Source organism: Schistocerca cancellata, unplaced genomic scaffold (assembly GCF_023864275.1).
Source record: "Schistocerca cancellata isolate TAMUIC-IGC-003103 unplaced genomic scaffold, iqSchCanc2.1 HiC_scaffold_66, whole genome shotgun sequence".
In the NCBI taxonomy this organism is placed as follows: Eukaryota; Metazoa; Arthropoda; class Insecta; order Orthoptera; family Acrididae; genus Schistocerca; species Schistocerca cancellata.
Window position 1 is genome coordinate 22,501 of NW_026046129.1, and position 5,000 is coordinate 27,500.

Sequence of the window (5,000 nt, forward strand, 5' to 3'; positions counted from 1 at the left end):
TAGGAAAATATGGGCAACGGTTCGCGCGCGCCCTCTGGTCCTGACATCAACGTCCACAATAAACAGACCATACCGCCCTCTATGGGACGACGCTGACACCGCCACCCACAGACACAACACAGCCATCTATGAGAATGTGACCAAACTACATTGCCGTCTGGCCCAGAAACGACACCTCCATCTACAGGAATCCAACGGAACTACACCAACCATACTGCCAAACCACAGCATCGCCATCTATGACAATGTGACGAAACCACATGCAATAGCCCCATCTACGCGAATCGGACGACACTACGTCCACCATGTCGCGCGCAACACGAAAACTAAATACCGCCATCTGCAAGTCTCCCGAAACATGACCTGCTGCACCGACGATACCGCCATCTATGAGACGCCACCCCGACTACGACATCGCTAGGTCCCACAGTACCCATTTTTCGACGCCACCCACAAAGCCTGCATCATCTGTCCACCACAGGAACCCGAACGCCAGTGCCTGCGTCGCACGAAGTAGTCAACCGACAATCACTCCACCCGCACCCGCACGTGCCCCACCCCAACCGCCCAAATCGCAACCCAAGCGGATGAACGGCGGACTCTTCCCGCACTCGTACGTTGCAATCCACCCCTATATCTTGCGTTTCATGACGAGTTATATCCAATATGCCAAATTCCCGCTGTCCCTATACATGCTGTAAGTCTGTGCACACAATATGAACCACACCTCAGCGAGACACTCCATCACACATTACTCTCTGCCTGTAACAGACACAGATACGATATGTAAGCACCAGCATGGACCAACGTCCGGTGCATCCTCTCCGCCACAGTACACCATCCACACTATGATAACCACACCAGGGGGTCCAATTATAAAATAGAATATCCCACCCGTCCAACATCCACAATTGCTCAGATAAGCCACCAACACCCACACATGTCCTACACAGGGGTGCACCCAACACCACCACACTGCCTCCTGTTACGGCACAGAAACAATGGCAGGAATGAATCACACAGGTCTGCCACTCCCTTGCCGCAACCACAGACGCGGCGCGCCTCCAGTCACGAGCGAAAAGCGCATCCTGACGAGACAGAACTGCTGTGACATACTGACGCTGCCTCAGACATTCACTTACAATGATCACTACCAACGAACCTGCCCCCCCCCCCCCCCCCCCCAAACACACTATCTCTTACCATGTTGTGTACTGTAATCCAACCCATTTTGCACCTTAACCTAACCAAATTTGTAACGCAATTTGTACCGCAATGTAACGCAATTTGTACCGCAATGTAACGCAATTTGTACCGCAATGTAACGCAATTTGTAACGCAATTTGTGTCTTAACCTAACCCACGTTGTGCCTTAACCTAACCCACGTTGTGCCTTAACCTAACCCACGTTGTGCCTTAACCTAACACACGTTGTGCCTTAACGTAACCCACGTTGTGCCTTAACGTAACCCACGTTGTGCCTTAACGTAACCCACGTTGTGCCTTAACGTAACCCACGTTGTGCCTTAACGTAACCCACGTTGTGCCTTAACGTAACCCACGTTGTGCCTTAACGTAACCCACGTTGTGCCTTAACGTAACCCACGTTGTGCCTTAACCTAACCCACGTTGTGCCTTAACCTAACCCACGTTGTGCCTTAACCTAACACACGTTGTGCCTTAACGTAACCCACGTTGTGCCTTAACGTAACCCACGTTGTGCCTTAACGTAACCCACGTTGTGCCTTAACGTAACCCACGTTGTGCCTTAACGTAACCCACGTTGTGCCTTAACGTAACCCACGTTGTGCCTTAACGTAACCCACGTTGTGCCTTAACCTAACCCACGTTGTGCCTTAACCTAACCCACGTTGTGCCTTAACCTAACCCACGTTGTGCCTTAACGTAACCCACGTTGTGCCTTAACGTAACCCACGTTGTGCCTTAACGTAACCCACGTTGTGCCTTAACGTAACCCACGTTGTGCCTTAACGTAACCCACGTTGTGCCTTAACGTAACCCACGTTGTGCCTTAACGTAACCCACGTTGTGCCTTAACGTAACCCACGTTGTGCCTTAACGTAACCCACGTTGTGCCTTAACCTAACCCACGTTGTGCCTTAACGTAACCCACGTTGTGCCTTAACCTAACCCACGTTGTGCCTTAACGTAACCCACGTTGTGCCTTAACCTAACCCACGTTGTGCCTTAACCTAACCCACGTTGTGCCTTAACCTAACCCACGTTGTGCCTTAACCTAACCCACGTTGTGCCTTAACCTAACCCACGTTGTGCCTTAACCTAACCCACGTTGTGCCTTAACCTAACCCACGTTGTGCCTTAACCTAACCCACGTTGTGCCTTAACCTAACCCACGTTGTGCCTTAACCTAACCCACGTTGTGCCTTAACCTAACCCACGTTGTGCCTTAACCTAACCCACGTTGTGCCTTAACCTAACCCACGTTGTGCCTTAACCTAACCCACGTTGTGCCTTAACCTGCTCTGTAATTGGCATATGACACGTTACATTAATCTAGTGTTGTCTAACCACAACCCTCTGAATATAGTTCGCTACTCGCACCGCCCACCCTCTTGTGTGTCGTTTCATGTTGAACACTTCGCAAGTGTTGCTTACTTTTTACATGCTCCCGCTGTACACTGTAATGTGGACAACTGCAGGATGTACATCGCCCCCCCCCCTCCACCCTGCCTTCGCACGCTGGTCGTTCAGGTGCTTGCGTGTTCAATGCCCTTCGCAGCTGTTCACTGGCATTCGCATGTCGAAGCGCTCAGTCTACGTCGTGGTACGGCCTGTGTCCACTGTCCGCTGATATCGTAAGCTTAATCCTCACATTGTACTGCACATAGGTCCGTATGTACTGAATGATACGCTGTGGCACATGTGTGACCGTACGACTGCGCCCAACAACAGCGAACCATACGGTCCAAATGTTGTGCACTCAGCCACGTGCCGTCTCCCCATAACAGCTACATTGCAGTGTGGTACGCCATAGAGACGTGTGGGAGTAACGGACGCCCTGGATGGCGATCAGCATGAGCCGTCTGTTGATGTAGTGGCGCGTGTATTCAAACGTAGTCGTCTCTTCTCACACAGTGTGATAGCATGGTGCACCGCGTTCCACATCTGCGACATGGTACAGATGCTGGTTGACAGTCGGTCTCGTAATGGACATCGCATACGTAGGGGGGCCACCTCCACGTGTTCTCTAGTCGTGCACATTTTGTTGCGTGTATGTGGGCAGACGTAGTGTGTCGTGACACCTAACAGACAGGTATGCAATAATCGTTGCATTTGCAAACTGGGATGGACGTCTACGTTTGCTGGTGACGTGACGCAACGCAAATGAACAACTGGTAAACCCATTGTGGTGCGGTTGTTGTTGCTGGAGGTAAATCAGTAAGGGCAAATCTGTGTGTGAAGCGATACGCGGCGGTGGCTGGGTGGGACCGTCCCCGGCCGGTGAGGGGGGGCCGCCCGGCGTGCTGGCCGCGCGGTGCGTGGGCGCACGCGCTACAGCCGGCTGGTGGGGGCGCCCAGTGGCAGGCGCGCCGGCCGACGGACGCGGCAGGCGGCGCAGCTGCGCGCCGGGGCACCCTGCGCGCGGCGCCGGGCGGCCAAAGTGGGTCCTCGCGGGCCCGGTGCGAAGCGCGGTGGACATCTGCAGTGTGCTGGTCCGACTGAGGACTGTGTGCGTTGAGGATGCGCCGCCGCCCGGCACTCGGCGCCGCGACGCCGTCTGCTGCTCGGTCGCCCCAGCGGTTCTCGCTGGTGGTTTGTATCGCAGTTGTGCAGACGTGTTGGCACGTGCGCTGTGCTGGGAGAGTTCGCTTCGGCACCCACGTGGGGCCTTTGCCCTTCTGTGGCGCTGGCGTTGGAGCTGCCGGTCACCGTAGGTGGCGCGTGTTGTCTCCCGCCGGCAATGCCACGACAGCACGCTCCCGGGCCTCTGTCGGCAGCGGCAAGCTCAGTTGGGAGCACGGGTGGTCGCACCTAAAGCGTCTACTCGCCTAACTCCGGGCGATTGCGCCTCTCTCGAACCCGACCAAGTACTTAGGACGGCGCTGCGCGCCGCCGGGACCTGAGAGGGTTTCGAGGTGTATTGTGCAGGGGAGCTCAGCCTCCTCCTGTTTGCAGAATAATTGAGCGGACGCTTGCGTGTTCGCGCGGGCCCCTGGGACACACTCCCGGGCGGCCGGCTGCTCAGCTCTAGTTGACGCAGCTCCCTGGTTGATCCTGCCAGTAGTCATATGCTTGTCTCAAAGATTAAGCCATGCATGTCTCAGTACAAGCCGCATTAAGGTGAAACCGCGAATGGCTCATTAAATCAGTTATGGTTCCTTAGATCGTACCCACGTTACTTGGATAAACTGTGGTAATTCTAGAGCTAATACATGCAAACAGAGTCCCGACCAGAGATGGAAGGGACGCTTTTATTAGATCAAAACCAATCGGTCGGCTCGTCCGGTCCGTTTGCCTTGGTGACTCTGAATAACTTTGGGCTGATCGCACGGTCCTCGTACCGGCGACGCATCTTTCAAATGTCTGCCTTATCAACTGTCGATGGTAGGTTCTGCGCCTACCATGGTTGTAACGGGTAACGGGGAATCAGGGTTCGATTCCGGAGAGGGAGCCTGAGAAACGGCTACCACATCCAAGGAAGGCAGCAGGCGCGCAAATTACCCACTCCCGGCACGGGGAGGTAGTGACGAAAAATAACGATACGGGACTCATCCGAGGCCCCGTAATCGGAATGAGTACACTTTAAATCCTTTAACGAGTATCTATTGGAGGGCAAGTCTGGTGCCAGCAGCCGCGGTAATTCCAGCTCCAATAGCGTATATTAAAGTTGTTGCGGTTAAAAAGCTCGTAGTTGGATTTGTGTCCCACGCTGTTGGTTCACCGCCCGTCGGTGTTTAACTGGCATGTATCGTGGGACGTCCTGCCGGTGGGGCGAGCCGAAGGCGTGCGACCGCCTC

General features: G+C 54.3%; 1 non-coding gene across 1 annotated transcript in view; it reads left to right on the plus strand.

Moving 5' to 3' along the window:
• The first annotated feature begins 4,244 nt into the window (after nt 1–4,244).
• The window catches only part of LOC126111391 (small subunit ribosomal RNA), a 1,909-nt gene continuing 1,153 nt past the window's right edge, over nt 4,245–5,000 (plus strand). The window contains exon 1 of the ribosomal RNA XR_007524127.1: nt 4,245–5,000. This exon is cut by the window's right edge and continues 1,153 nt beyond it. This is a non-coding gene — a ribosomal RNA (small subunit ribosomal RNA).